The following is a 16,964-nucleotide window of genomic DNA, read 5'->3' on the forward strand; positions in this document are numbered from 1 at the left end:
CCTTTTTCTAAAACAAATTATAAAAAATAGGACTAGTTTGTGACGTCATAAAAACAAAAACTGTAATTAAACTACATTGAAACAACAATGTGTTTTGTTAATTTATATTTCTCTTACAATTCATAGAACTTAGCACATTTTAAAAAAAAAAAATTGACTTTTGGGGGCCCGGGGGGGAGGGGGGGGGCAAAGATATGCAAAATACAGCAAATAGTTCTTTATACATTTTTGTCTCTGTGTAACACTATCGTTTCCGGGCGATATTTCAAGACGATTTTGAGCTTTTGCAATGTAATGTTATACCAAACTCCCTTAGACCTCTCTCACCCCTCTCAAAGTGTCCCGCCCCGTTTGTTTTATTATAATTTATCGTATTACATGTCGCTATTTTTAGCATAGGGACAGGAGGAGAGCATTGTGTAAAATTTTGACGATATTGAATCTGAATAATATATATGTATGTGACTTCATGTTTGCATATAGTTTTTGTCAGTTGAGAGCGGTTTCGTGGTCTGGTGGTATATCTCTCGCTTCTCATGTGAGAAGTCCCTGGTTCGAATCTTGGGCGTTCCATTTTCATTTTTTTTTCCGGAATACTTTTGTTTACTAAATGATAGTATTCAGCACGTGAAATGAAAAATTTATGAGGTCTGGCTTGTACAAACTCATAAAATCATCATTATCGTGTGATAAATATTCCATACAAAAAGAATCTTCTATACACATAATAAAGAATAAGCAATCACATCTTTATATCCATATTAGCATATTTTATTTACTTAAGTATACATGTATACATTTAATAATTTTACAAATTCACTGAGGGGGATCTGACCCCCTCCCCCGAACTGTGCATGGTTTACTTTTTCCCTTAGCGGGGGACACAAATTCTCTGAATTAGCTTGTTTACCTCGTTGTAGAGAATGTTCATACGTGGAGCAAGATCTTGCGCATCGAATCAGCTGAGAGATATAAACCCCGTACGCAGAATATACATTGCTTCTTAAAGAAATACAAATAATTCTTCACATTTATCATAGAGCTTGCATTGCTTGTTAGATTACCATTAATGTCCTTTTCAAGTAAAATATTCAAATATCAAACAAATTTGTCTCACCGGGATGTTTTAGCGACATAAGAATAAAATTACTTGTACCATTGTTAAATGACAATAGGTGGTCGATATTTATAAATATAAAGTTGAAGACCCCAACAAGTGTTTTTTCTTCTTTTCGCATACAAAATTTGGACAAATTCTGTTGCATATGAAAACAAAATTATTATTTTATAGATTCATTCTCTTTACACAGATTAAAAATGTCATAGGAGGGATAAAATTTGTATTGTAACAACGCAAATTAAACACTCCATGACTCGATTTAATTTAGTTTTACTAAGCTCTTTACTCACATTCACCAATATATACGCTCTGTAGAGGTATTCCATTTGTATGTTTATTCTTTTTAGCGCTTTGGTGGAAAGCAAGTTCTGCTAATTCAAGTACAGCGCTAAATGTCTTGTACATATACAAATAAAGAAGAATTTTATAAGATACGCTAAATCAAACTTCCATTTACTACACCCCTACTAATGTGTTCGGATGATATTCTTTATCGCTGTTAAGTGTAGCGTAACATCCGAGTGGTCGATTTGACCTCTAACGAGACCAGCCTCGAGACCGTGCGAGATCTGCACCAGTTCCTGTAAGATTTAGACAGGAAGTAGATGTGTGTTTTGGGATTTATGCATTTAATGTAAGTAAAGTTCATTTTATTTGCCTTCATTCACTGGAACATTTTTTGCACATAAAATTTGATTCAATTAGTCTTTATTTCTCGAATTCTATTACCTCAAACACATGAAACGAGAAACATTAAATCAGGTACATTTAGAGTTATCGTCCTTTGTTTACATGCCTCCACGTGGTTGGAAAAATAAAAATCTTTTGGTGCTATAAAAATATAACGGGCTTGTCAGTGTTTTTAAATTATTATACTAATTTATTTATGTTGTTCTTGGTGTTGTGAAATATTTCACCCCAGTATTAAAAGAGGTGAAAATTATTCAATGTGCAGAAAATGTTATAGTCTGTTTTACTTCTTACAATAACAGATACACAATTTCTTAGTTACTTACATGCAATATACATGTAATAAACGTGGAAGTGCTTAAATAAATGAATATAGAATGAATGTGACATTCAAAAGATTAGAAATGGTAAATGACAATGTAAACAACACTCAAGTGATCAGCTGGTGATAATATTCAGGCGCGGATCTAGAAATTTTTCAAGGGGGGGGGGGGGGGTAAAGAGGAAAAGAGTTTATATAACTTACATTTTACATAAACATGTACATGTAGTTAAAAAACTCAGTAGGATACAGGGTGGAGTATAGTTTTTAAAAATGGTAGGTGGATCAACCTGTGAAAAAAAATACTTGTACAGGGGATGACAAATCCCATTGCCTGATGCCCGGGGCTAGTGAATTTTAGGGGTGGGCAAGTAAAATTTTATCAACCACTTGCCCCTGGGCAAGTGACTTATCAAAAATAGAAATTATTTGAAGGCCAAAAATTTAAAGCTGGGCATAGGGGCTTGCATGATTTACTCAGCATTTGTCTTCCTCTTTTTTTGAAAGATTTAAAAATACAGAATTGGTTAATGGTAGGGCAAGCAAAAATTCAGGTAGGGCAAGTCAATTTTGACCATGTACTTGCCCTTGGACAAGTGCCTTAAAAATCTATTTGTCAGCCCCTGCTTGTACCTATAGATTACCTGAAATTTTTTGAAAAAGTGAAAAATAAATCTCTGAACCTGTAAATCCTATTATGTGAAGAAGTAGGGTTTCATTTTGTTATCACAACCAAATTTCTTTATATATTACAAATTTACAACGTTAGCCTTTCAACATGTTCAATGACATTTTTCTATAATAAGAACACATTAATACACTGTAGAAATTTGGGTCTTTCTCTCGAGCTCTCTTATTTTGCAAATCAAAAGGGGGGAGGGAGTGCAGCGGGAGCCAATCAAAGCGCCCCCTAATAAAAACGTCCCAGTCAAAGTGTCCACTAATTTTAGTCAAAGGGCCCCCTGATATTGGTCAAAGTATGACCTGATTTTAGTCAGAGCGCCCCCCCCCCCCTTACATATTTTTACAGAAAAAAATATATTTATATCTTATTATAAACAATCTTTACTGTCCCCAAGAAATGGTCAAAGCATCCCTTGGTTTTGGTCAAAGCTCCCCAAAATCAGCGGACGCTTTGACGGGGACGGTTTAATTAGGGGATACTTTGACTGGATTTCATTGCAGCCCCCGTAACCCCTCTCCCCCTCTAGATCTGCCACTGTTATAAACAACTACTGAACTAACTTTTTTACAGGTCTCTCTCTGTCTCCCGATCTCAACTCTTGCACCAAGGAGTAATTGATAAAAATAGATTAGATGAATAAATGAAAACATTTTGTAACATTTAAGTGCATGACTTAATTAAGCTTATTTCAGACTATGCCCATGTTTCTACATGATGTTGACTGTATGAATTTTAAAGACTGATTCAGTATCCTGGTTAATTTGATTGTACAAATAGAAATTGTTTGTTATCGACCCTGAAGATTATTTAAATTTCCTTGATCACAATCTTAGATGACATACAGACACTTAAACTGTAAAGTACAGAGTACTGAGCACATGAATGGTACTAGTAAGTAATTTGATTGATTCATTATCATGCCTAGAGTGTTAAAATATTTCAAAAAGTCTGACAAATTCTTATAAACATAACTATTTCACTCTCATGATGGTGTGTGTCAGTGTCCCTTATGCAAAGAAATATAATTGCTTTAATAAATTCTCATATATTTTTATAATATTTTTAGATGTTAATGACTAAAATGATTGATCATTATCGAAATAAAATATCTCTTACAGTCACGATATAAAAGACTAATTTAGCTTATCTTAAAAAAATAGAATATGGAGATAATGAGCACAGTATTCAATATCAAAGTCCATAGAACAACACAAAATAAGAGCAGAACAAACACAGACCTCCAAAACATCAGAGGTGGGATCAGGTGCCACGGAGGAGTGAGCATCCCCTGTCGACTGGTCACAGCCACCTTGTGCTCCTTAATTGTCATGATCGTGAAATAACGGAAAAATCTGTCATCAATTCAGTGTATAAATAATGGACTAACAATTCGTATGAAAATTAAATTAAACGTCAGTCAGCATTACACATATTGTAAATCAATATGAGGCCAAAATAAAAAATAGTCCTGTTTCCTGCTACCCGACCTACCCAATTTTTTTGCATCGACCTTAAAGTTTTTTTAGCTTTTGGGGAAAAAATTAAAATTTTAGAAATTTCATGTTTCAAAAGTGAAAAAATTTATATATTTTCAGTCAAGTTGTATTTCATGAAACATATGTTTAAAATATGGACTTTCGTACAATTCCACTTGAATTGTGCATCCAAAGATATGGAATTTTATTTTTAAAGATGATATTGACCTTAGCTATCTAAGCTTTGACATGTTCAATTTTGTTTTGTAGTAGTTCATATCCAAAAATATACCATTGGAAAAAATAAAATGAAATTAAAAAATAAAATAATTTTCCTACCTACCTACCCCATTTTTTCTGGCTGGTAGCAGGAAACAAGACTATTATTTTTTTTGGCCTGATTTACAATATGTAAGTCAACTTTCAATTGCTTTTCTTGGCTGTACAGCATTTTAAGTCACAATATTATAATATGATAATAAGGACTTTCAAGTAGGCATAATTCTGCTTCAGGCATAATCTTAGTTTATAGGTTTATTTTTCCAGGGGAATTCAGCTTCATTGCATTTTTTCGCCCCAAATCCCTGCTTGACGCAGTGTTAGAGTGTCTGCTCTAAAGTCGCGAGGCAAGGAGTCAATCCTTATATCACAAGTTCGAATCCCACTGTGGGACTTGGAGACCGGTCCTTCGGATGAGACTGTATAAACTGCTCAAGGTCCTTTATCACAGTAGATGCTGGCACAAAAAAGATCCCTCAACAATTAGATAACCTTATTTTGACACAGAATTGACTCTGATTTTACTTTGTCAGTGTACATCGAGTGTACAACAATGAGAACTATATGCATCATATCTAAAACTTTTCTTGTGCGTGTGTTAAAACCCCCACCTCCCCATCTGAATCTGTGTACCTGTTTTATAATTTTTGTGATAAATAAATGTATGTGCTTGTAGTTATCATCATGAACATTTAGTAAATAAGAGGAAAAATAATCTTTGGCAAAGCACTGAATAGCACAATATTATGGCCAACTGATTACTAATTTAACATGTTCAAATCCTGTTCGAATACACATACAATTTAATTTTGCAAAATTTGTTTTGTAAACTTTGCTTAAATTGGGTATTAAAAGTTATTTTATAGCAATATACTGGAGGGACAAGTTCGCTTAAAGACAAATTTTAAAGATTTAATCTTTAATAATGATGAAAAACATGTACACCAAATGAACATTGATGAATTTACTTTTGGCATCTTACATGTGACTTTTCTTATGCAAATTTATATGCAAGCAAGCTACAGAATTCTAAAATTTTAGGTATAAATTTAATCTGTTAATGATTCTTTACAACGATAGTGTAGCTTGGTAATTAAAGGTGTATTGGGATATAATTTTTAGGTAAACTCAGTAATATATAATTATGTACCGGTATTAAACTGCATTCAGTTCAATGAAAAATGAAGAAGATCATGCAGATGTATGACTGTAAGTCAGTTGGAGCTCAGACCAAGAAATAAATTGATATTGCCATTGAACCATCTCTCAGAAAACTTTATTTTTCATTATCTTCTTCACTCTGCTTTAAAATGATATTAAACTGAATAAAGGTATCATCATGATCATGGTTACTTTTAACATGATTGATTTCAAATTTTTCCATGAAAATTCTTCATTTTCTACATACAGAAGAGGGAAAAGTAAGTTTATATTAAAGATGATTCAGAATCATATCATTGATTTGATCAAGATAGATCTAGTAGCAACAAAAGGACAGTAATTACTAGATCTTGACTATAAGATATTAATTAAATGGTTTTATCATTTATGAAATGTTGTACAACATTTGTCTTCTTGTTGATTAACTTTTAACATTGAACCTTAACTTTCAGGTCTCTACAGGAATGCTATTTCACATCAGTATTCTGATGCTGTATGCCAGTCGCCCATCATCATGATCTTACCCCTAATATATTGAAAGACAGTAGTGCTGAAGAGATTTGGACAATCTATCACCTACAGGATGATGTCAGGATCACAAACAAGTAAGAAAATCTGTTCAAGAACTTCAAGAAACTGTCCACTGAGACATAAAAACATGTACAGATGCAATTTCAAAATACACACAAAGCAGGATTTGTCAAAAGTGTAAGTCCCTAGGTCCAGAGGCTCAAGGGAGTTTCTGATTAAAATTTGTCTGTTGTATATTGGTGTACTTATTGTGAGTATTGTTGCCCTTGTTGTCATCTTTGTATATAAACTTTTTACATTCTCCATTGGGCCACTTTCAACCAACTTGACACAATTGATTATTTTTGAACAAGGGAATAAAGGTTATAAGAAAATTTTTTTTAAAGAAAATGCAATGCCTTCTTCCTAAGGACAGTCCAGACATAAATGCTGTCTTGACATGTAAACATGTAGCAGATATAGATTTGTTATCATTGCCCTGGAGGATAGGGTACAAAGCCCCGAAAGAAAGGGCGACAGAAGAGATAAAGATTTTAGCTCACCTGAGCAAAAAACTGACAGTTGAGTTTCTGTTATACCTGTTGTCTGGCGTAGAAAAACTGAAATTTATGTGGAAGCATCCTAAGGTAGTGTATGTAAATTGTTCAAATCATGACCCCCAGGGGTAGGGCAAGGCCACAATAGGGGACACAAGTTTTAAATTGAAAGATATAGAAAAATACTTTAAAAATCTTCTTCACAAGAACTACTGGGCCAGAAAAGCTGAAACTTGTGTGGAAGCATCCGTGTGTAGTGTAGATTTAAATTGTCCAAATTATGACCAATGTGGGAGGGTTGGGTCACAATATGTATTACAGTGGGGGAATTTGGTAAAGAACAGCATGGTCAAAGCTACAGGTGAGCGATGTGGCCCATGGGCCTCTTGTTTAGTACAGTTAAGTGTTCACATGTATATTGAGGATATTCAATGTTTTGTAGTTGAATATGGAAAATTTATTTCATGAGTGAGACAGTATATAAATATTGCATGTAGTTGTGTGTAACATTGAAAATTGTCACCCCAAGAAAACCATTGTCAACCGAGGTGCAGCGGAGGTTGACAATGGTTTTCGATGGGTGAAAATTTTCAATGGTACACTCAACTACATGCTGTATTTATTATATTATACTGAATGTTTTATACAACTACATATAACAGTGAACCGTACGCGCATAAATTTTGTAGACAATATTCATTGATAAATTTCTTACACATGACCTTCTTAACTTCCTTGACATCAAAGAAGAAATTAACATTATAATACACACTATTTCAAATGCATTAATATTCCACTCTATTTATAGGTGTTTTTGACAAAGAAGGTTTAAAACCTTTGTGGATGTGGATATTGAAACTCCTTAAAACTCTTGAAGGATGAGGAAAAGGAACCATTGAAATGGAACATGTTGGACTCAGGGTTATCACGGTAAAATTGTTGATTTTGATTTTGAACATGCATGCAAAAATTTGGTATGATATTGCATATTATATTAAGAAAAGTTCAACACATGCTTTCATTAACTGACATGCTTTCATTAACTGACATTGTCCAAAAAGAAATTTTAAAATCTTTTTGAGAGGCTGATTGTATGAAATGATAGATAAATTGGCAGAATGCTTCACTTTTTCTTATTTATTTAATTCGAAAATGAACATATGAAAATGTATATGTCACATTGGGGAGGATGTTCAGTATTTTTAAATTGGATGTTGGAATTTGTATCTCAAATGGGAGGATGGCTAATTTCAAAGAAGATTTAGGTTTTGATTGAGATCAGCAATTTTTTTCAAGAATGATGCATTTGATATTACTATTAACAAATTTGAACTATACATGTACATTGTACTTTTGAAAACTGATTCTTGTTAGGTACATTCATGTTTGTCCCAAACCAATCGAAAGCAAATATTTTCAGGAGGATGGTTAGACTAAATGACACAATGACAATCTCATATTCATGCAAAACTTAATAAGCAGTCTTTTTGCAGATTCAGATCTGCACATTTAAAGGAGTGGATACATGAGTGCTTTTGAATTAAAATCTGGAATTCCTGACAAGAAATGGCACAAATTAATTCACAAAATATTAATGTATCCACCCCTATATTCTGATTTGACACTGGCTGGATATTTCTTTTTTTACACAGATATATAATCTGACTTAATATTGTGACTTCTTTTTGACTGACCCTCACCTAGGGATTAGTCACACTTTTCATGTGTAGAATGTCATTTTTAACATGTTTAATGAAAATATGGTTGTATTTTACTTTCAATTGACATGTCTCAGAGGAGCATCATGGTCCATATAGGCTTATAGTCAATTATAAATCTGAGTACATTTTACACAATTTATTATGCGATTATTTTAAAAGTTACTCAATTTTATGTATACAACAACAGACTGATGTGATATGCTGTAAATTCCTTATTAAACACAAGAAATTTATTATTGCAATTTTTCATGTAGCATATTCACTTGCAAAATAAAATGTTTCACTTTTATTTTTATGGTACTGAAACCCATGCACATTCTCCTTATTAACCGCCCATTCACAAATATATATTCTTGCGATTTGATGTTTTTAAGAGCTATTTTGCAATAATAAGAACTCACAAAAAATAAGGAATCTGCAGTATGTACATGTATAATCTCTGAATTGATGTTTGATTTTTTTTTCAAATCCAGATCATGCATTTATAAAAGATGACAGCATATCAGCACTGCCTTAAGATTGGAGTTGAGACCTTGTATTTTTTACACGGAAAATAAAGAACGGTTGCCGAATGAAACAGATGCTCGCAGAAGCAAATGTAATGAGGCCAGAATGATGGTGATCAATTTTGAATGATTTCATTCTGTGGTTGAAATGATACTGATCCAATTTGGTTGACAATGAATACTAAGTATTTTGTTCTATATAAGTATAATGGCTTATTTCAAAACTGTATAAAGCTTGATATATAATGTAACGATATTATGTAGGAATCAATATTTTTTGAAGGATAAAAGATGTAATTTTTTTTCAATCAGAATTTCCTAAAAAGACTTTCTAATGTAAGTACATGTATGATTAATAGAAGTTTGTAATCCTTTCTTTTACTGTCATTGAAATACTGTAGTAATGAACCACAATTTTACACCAAAAATGTTTTAATTTAACATGAACATTTCAATTTTTTATGAAGTTTGAATTGCGGCTCATATTGCTTTTTATTGATCTGTCTCCCTTAACCTTAGATTTGTAGTGCATTCTATGTACAATAACAAATGTAATAAATTTAATTTTGGACCGTGGGAAAGGTCTTGTTTTGAACTCTGCTGATTTTAACTCAAGCAGTGTAAATGTCTTTAGTACATGTACATCTTTATATAACAAATGAAATGGCTATTTTAAAAAATATGTACATGTATATCTGTACACATAATTGATCTTGCCAAAGAGTTATTTCCCTTGTTCACAATGTAAAAAAAAAAAAATCTGAATGATATATGCATGACTGTTTTACAAAAAGCAAAGAGATAAATTTATTTTATATGTTTTAGAAATGTCCTCATTGTGTTCAGTATCTGCTTTTCTTTATTAATGATGTTGAAATAAACTGTGCTAATGTTAAAAAGTATTTTTGTATCATGACATGATTATATATTGAACCCTGTTCATTGGAGCTGTGGCCAGAAGTGTTTGGCTAATACAGCTAGGGGTTCAAAATATTTCACAGAGTGAGATTAAAATACAGAAATAAATTTTATATGGTAAAACATATATTTAGAAAACATCTTGTTGGATCTTTTCTCAAGTATGATCTCAGTTAAAAGGAACTGGGTGTAAAAAGAGCTTACATGTACATGTATATATTCTAGATATTTATTTAAATGCTTTTGGGTCTATGAAAAAGGCACAATGTGAAGAAATGTGAACATTTTAGTCCAACTTGACATTAGGGACAGGGATATACTAAGTATGTGTAAGATCATGATCATGTGACACCTACATGTAACAGTCAGCTAGATTTGAAAGGGTAATAAGGCTTTGAAGTTTGCCAAATCATTCTAGGTATGACTAGGAAATTAGATTTGTGTGTGTCTTTTCATACATTTTTTTTACACCCCCCCCCCCCATTTTTATGGTTTTATGATTCTGACTAAGGGTGTTGGTATGTAACAACCCCACCCCCACCACTCATGTGGACAAAGAATTCCTGGAACCATCCATGCCTTCAATAAAAATATCAGTGCTCTGGAAAATTTATTAAACCCTAGAGATGGGTTGAAGGTAAAGAAGTATGAAAATGGGAGAAAAAAAGAAGAAATTGTGTTTGTTTGGGGGGGGGGGGGGGAGGAGCTTTAATTTCCTGCAGGTCTAAACAACTGTATTATAAAGGAATTGCTCGTAACTCTTTTGTCAAGATCTGGGTTATATATAGAAAACAGACTATAAGTGTGAACGTTCTCCTTTACTGCGAACCTAATGACCTTTGACTAGTTCAAGAGAAACCACGTGATGTAAATTTAAATAACAATAACATTAGTAGGGGTGTACTAGTTCATAATTGAATTTCCGCCGAATATCGTAAAACATGAATATAACACAAATACGATTATCTAAAAAAAAAAAATACCGTACATATTAAGGACATAGGCAACGTACCTTACCTACTGATGATTTTCCAAGATGTTCAAAAATTTAAAGTTATAATATCATTACATGTTCTTAAACAAGAAATCAGCATGCGTTACCAGATATTTTGAAAAGATATCGAATTTTGAAAAATTTTGCATTATTCAAATAAAAATGTACACAAATTATAAAACATAAATTCCAGATTTTTTTTCATCAAAAATTGTTTTAGATGAGGTGTAAAAATCCATATATGGACATAAAAAAATATTGCACACAGGTCCTTCGTTTAGTGGAATTCTACAACTCTAGGGAAGAATCCCAGAAAGTTCAAACTACGTTGCGTATGACCTTAACTGGTATTTCTGCGGTTGTCCATTTTTTTTTTTTTTGCAGAATTTTGCAGATAAACAAATCCACAAAATTTACAATTGCAAAATATTTTGAATATTTTCAAGTATTTTATACATTCAAGTATGATAAGTGGTGCGTCTGCAGACTCATGTGTGGAAGTGTTCTCATTAACGAGAAACTTTGGGTGACCTTGAAATTTTGATAGCTTCAAACTAAGTGTGGTATTTTTTCTTTCATATTTTCCACTTTTCAATCTTGTCTTTTATCTTGAGACTGTAATTAAAACAATTGTTTGTGTATACACTATGGCTTGATTGTCTTGTGCTTGTCATCCAAAGCAGACACCTGATAGTATTAGTTAGACCTCAATGCACGTGGCAGGTGTGCTTTTGGGGTGGTTGTTCACGCTACTGTTTCTTGTAGTTTAAAATGAAAACCCCAATGTAATTTAGATGGCAGTTAATTTTGAGTGTATTTTAGATTATGGCTTGTAGGCATTAATTATCATTATCTATAAGTTTGTTAAAATTATTTCGATAGATCATTTAGAATTAAAGTCTGCGGTGTTTTTTCAATTTTTTTTTCAATCCTTTATTCGCTCAAAACAAGATCACTGGTACAAAAGGTACATATATACAAATAAAAATTACAGACGAGGGTCAAGAAAAAAGAAAAGGGTGAGAAAACCATGTAGTCAGCTTGTTTTAAAATTTTTCTTTATAAATTTTGATAATGATTTTTGTATTTCTGCATTATACTATTTATTAGTTCATTGAATTTGAAAGTGTTAGGATTGTTACAATATCTGTTTGGGTGAAATATTTTTCTGTCTTTCGAAAAGTACATACATTCCATAACATAATGATATTCATCACAAACAGTTTTGCAATCACAAATGGTACATATTCTTAAATTTCTGTCAATATTATGCCATCTACCCTTTCCAATTGACAATTAGTGGTGATTACAAGTGTTCTGTTTTGTAAGTGTAACTCTTAAATCTGTTGGTAAATTCAGTAGATAATTTTCTAGACGAAATCTGTTAAAAAATCCTATAAATAATGCACTTGGATGAACTATCAACAATGCTTCTCCATTCTTGATCAAATTAACATTTAAACAAGTTGGGCACCCCCCCCCCCCCAAATGGTCACTTTACCCTCGATCGGTGGTCAATCGCCCATATCGGCGTCTTTTTTTACCTACATGTACCAAATGGTGATCTTTTTTATTCAAATCGAATTTCTATCAAAATAAAGCAAAAGCGCATTTACTTAGGTACTGGGAAATTCTAATTAACATATTGCTGCACATTCAATACAATTAAGTCAATTTTCCATGTGGAATTCCTTTGGAACTTCGTAAAAACCCACAGTTGTTCGTGATGGGCGAACTATTTTCTCAAACAATACGAAAAATTATTTTGTTGTGTATAGTTTGGTAAAAAAAAATATATTTAAACAATCACGTCATTCTAGAGAACTGAACAAAACCGTTTTGGTATGTAATAAAAGCGCCGATATGGGCGATTGACCACCAAACGGTGGTTAAATGACTATTTGTGGGGGGGGGGGGTGCCCAACCTGTTTAAGGTATCTTTAAAGCCGCTTGATCCGAAACAGGCACATATTATCTTACACACAAAAAAGTACTTCATTACATAGATAATATATAAAAATAAATTGTAAGATTGATTTAATAGTTTATTACAACAATCCTTACATGTACATGGAAAACATAGATCAAAAACCTTATTGACAAACAAAAGTTCCTAACTGGAAGTTCAGATCTGTTGTGAAGTTACCTTTGAATAAAATAAATTTGTCGGTTATATCTTATTATAAAGATAATTCAAACCCGAGTATTTTTTTTACATTAGTAAAAGCCTACCGGGGTATGTCCATTTAAAAATCACGAAATTAATGAATAAAGAAAAATCTAATATTTTTAAAGATTTTTGAAAGGAAGTTTAGTAACGAAGTTTAAAATATTGTCCGTGCACAGGTATAATAACTTTGTTATGGAAAAAAAATGATCGGGTTTGTTCTTCATGAGATATACCGGTACATGTAAGCGAAAAATCATATTTTTCGAAGGTAATTTTACGTGATATCAACAAAGGATTATTTTTTGTTTTGGCCTAACAATTTTTTTTTTTTTAGCTTTTTTACTTTTAAAAGAGCGATATACGGTAAGTGTCTCAATTGGCCTCTTAAAATGAATATCTTAATTTTATTTTATATGAAGCTTTAATTTGTACAGCTATATATGCAACCTTTATTGGTCATTTTCATTTTGATCAAAACGCTGTTATTTTAGAAATATGACATCATAGGAATGGCGTTATCCCGCCATTTTAGCATATTTTGTATAAAACTGCTTATTTTCAAGCAGTTTTTCTCATATATATTTTTACCAAAGATGTATCTATTCAAAACTAATTAGTGACAGAAAAATTATGTATGTTTTACACTGCGCTCTATGTTTTCCTTAAGAAAAAACATCAAGAAAAACGCATATTTTTGGCTTTTTTGTTAGAGAGGAAAAATACCATTATTTCTCATGTCATTTACAGCTAGTGAGTGCATATAAATGTAAAAAATATATTGGAAATTTTTTTAATATAATCTCTTCTACAAAATAAATATCGATTAAACATATGTGAATGTCATTTTAAAATGTTTATTTTTAGGGGGCCAAAATTGGCTCTAATCATATATACTCCTTTGATATCTTTTAAAAGAAAAAGACTTTGGGGATATACGAGGGCCGTTCAAAAATTACGCGGACTGTGCTATTATTTACTCTTACAGACGTCATACAGCTATGAAATTTCACAGAAATATGTATCTTAAAGAATCCAATAAATTTTGGGCAAAATTCCTGTATTTAAAAAAAATTCTACTAAAATTATCGGTTTGTTGACATCGCTGATGGAGAGGTACGGAGCACGACAAAAGATTTAAAGCAAAAGCATGCGGAATCCAAAATTTAACTCATTTATTTTCTATAATTCGCGATATTTTTCGACAATTTTCTCAAATGTATCTTTAAATTGTTCTATTATTATGTATTTAGATTTCTGACGTGATATTTGAAGTATTAACAGAAATGTAGTGAATTTTCTCTGATGCGATTCCCGTGAAAACGACTGTGAAAATGACGTCTCCTGAATTGACGGCGCACCACACTTTTGTTAAATTATGTGTAATGCTCAAAATATCTCCAACATAGATCCAAAACATGAATAATAAAACAAGTGGTAAACTAAGGTATTCGTGACATTCGTCCACAAATAGCATATTGAAATTTTAGACCATTAGTCCTCTGAAAAAAGGCTATAAGGGAGGATGGGAAGAAGATTTTCGATGAAAACTTTATCCGGACTGTACTTAACGTGATTGAGAGTCACTAATATCACACTGTATCTCATAGATACCTGTAGTTTTTGGTTTTAAACAAAAAAAATATTATTCTTTACTTGTTTAATAGATATTAAGATTGACAAGAAATGGTGTTTTGATGTTGAGTAGATAAGGTAACTCAAACTGTGCAGGTACTCTTGGGAAATGTTGAGAAAATGAGAGATAAATCACATATTGTTTTATAATGCCTGTGACGTCAAAGATTTTGCTGCTCCGTGACTTAATGATATGTCCTGAAAAATCACTCAAAATTGATACCAATTTACAACATTTTGATATGAAATTTTGAAGGCCATGTAAGTAAAGATTCTTTTATATTATGTGTGACATTTTGCCCGATTATGTCGTCAAATATTTTTTCTGTGCAACAAGTCCGCGTAATTTTTGAACAGCCCTCGTAATTTGACAAAAGTTGAAACAATTTAAGGACAATTAATTTCAATTTCATTAAGAAGAAAAGCGAATATATTTATTCTGCGATTAGAATCGGAATAAGCGGATTTAATGATTGACTTAATTCAGTTAAAACTATTAAACGATTGACTTGTCCATACATAGGACAATCCACAAGAATTTTAAAAGTACATCTTGTACACATTTTATCCATGGATGACAAACGACCCATCACTATCACATCTATAAAAATATGAATAAATAACATTTGTAACATTACTTCCGGTGTTGGAGATTTAAATTTTTGTTTGAGTGGACTAGTATTGTTACAACAATAATTATTTTCAATTGGATCTAGGCATAATGTTACAAAGAGTACCTAAAATTAGTAGTTTAATCAAGTTTAATAGCATGATACCTGTTCTCATGCACCATTCATTAATTTGCCTGAATTAACAAATGGTAATCATAGCAGTGTTATATTAAATCTTAGAATTCGATGATCGATGATAAATCCCGTAAATAATCTTTTGCAGTTTAGTGCAACGCAGAAATCGAAAACACAAAATAATTTGGTATCTCTGGGGGGTTAGATCGCAAATATCCAGTCTCAAAAAATACCCGTTATACGGTATACTCTAAACAATATCGTATCAACAAAAGGAAATGTTACTCAGATATCAAAACATGATAATGTGTTGAAAATGAAGGCGTTCTTCTCAGTTGTAAAAAAAAAGCATATGATAGAAAAGTTATATTTTTTCTATATATTTTTCTGATTGTAGCGACAGCCTATAATGTACCTGTAGCCAAGGAAAGTCATACAAGAGAAGAATTTCATCATAAACATCGCCAACGGAAACTTACAAGACCTTACTATCAAGAATTTTCTTTTGCGCTTCCTAAATAGGTCCGTGGAATCTAACATCAACACAATGTTTCCAGTTGCAAATTTTATCTCGGAACTAATCAAGAAATTATACCTCATTGCTATACCAATTATAGTATTTTTATTTATGTGTTTACTTTTCTGTCTGTTATTCCTTGCTGTTCGATTACCATACATGTGGGCATGTCTTTTCTTATTGGTAATCCTGAAATTGATGACGATGGATATGGTAAGCCTATGACTTCTTTTTCTTTTAAAATGTCGCAAATTTTACAAAAATGCAAGAAAATTGTTAACTACCTTTAATCAATGTATAATGATAAAGTAGAAAAAAGACGTTTTAAAAAAGTACAACAGTCTGTCGGGTTCGATATACATATGTTTTATAAAATCATAGAATAAAACGATATATATGTAAAGAATTGAAATGACCAAAAATATAAAAACAGGCATGTGATTATCATATCGTTCCAACTTTTAAAGGGACATTTTTAGAACAAGGTTTATTGTGGACTCTCAGAGGAAACTGTTTTTAAGGGTCTACGTTTTGTCAATCAGTTAACGCTGTTAATAACTTTTTAAACGATATATTTTAATTCTTGCGAGACAGTGTTCCACTATAAGTTAATTTCGCATATATATATTAGTTTCCTTAAGGTCATATAAAGCGATGACCATTATATGTAAAAAAAAAAAAAAAATGTCTCAGCAGTTTGATACATTGTAAATTTATATGGTAAAGTACCTTTGCCATAAAGCCAATTATCAGAATATGATATTGGATTAATTCTAGGCCACCAAGACCAATAGAATTCCTTTCAGCACATCATATCGGATACGCCTGTGTTATCAATGTCAGGGGAGTGCAGAGTGCTATTGTAAAAGGTGTAATCTTGACATGTGTTTACATTGCAAAGAGAACCATTTGATTGATAATGATACATGTGACAGATACCATGATGTTGTGTATTACCGTG

The 16,964-nt window shown here is 32.0% G+C and overlaps 1 long non-coding RNA gene across 2 annotated transcripts; it reads left to right on the forward strand.

Annotated features, from left to right (window-relative positions):
• Positions 1-1,579: 1,579 nt before the first annotated feature.
• LOC134267211 (uncharacterized) lies at positions 1,580-10,488 on the forward strand. Of its 2 annotated transcripts, none has more exons than XR_009992112.1 (4): positions 1,580-1,754; positions 6,185-6,440; positions 7,608-7,729; positions 8,994-10,488. It is a non-coding gene; the product is annotated as an uncharacterized LOC134267211 (long non-coding RNA). The 2 variants fall into 2 exon arrangements; XR_009992111.1 differs by having other exon boundaries at positions 6,185-6,337; positions 8,994-10,483.
• The last annotated feature ends 6,476 nt before the right edge of the window (positions 10,489-16,964 follow it).

The sequence above is a fragment of the Saccostrea cucullata genome, unplaced genomic scaffold (genome assembly GCF_032062105.1).
Source record: "Saccostrea cucullata isolate Sc308-1 unplaced genomic scaffold, CSIRO_AGI_Scuc_v1 ctg989, whole genome shotgun sequence".
NCBI classification, from domain to species: Eukaryota; Metazoa; Mollusca; class Bivalvia; order Ostreida; family Ostreidae; genus Saccostrea; species Saccostrea cuccullata.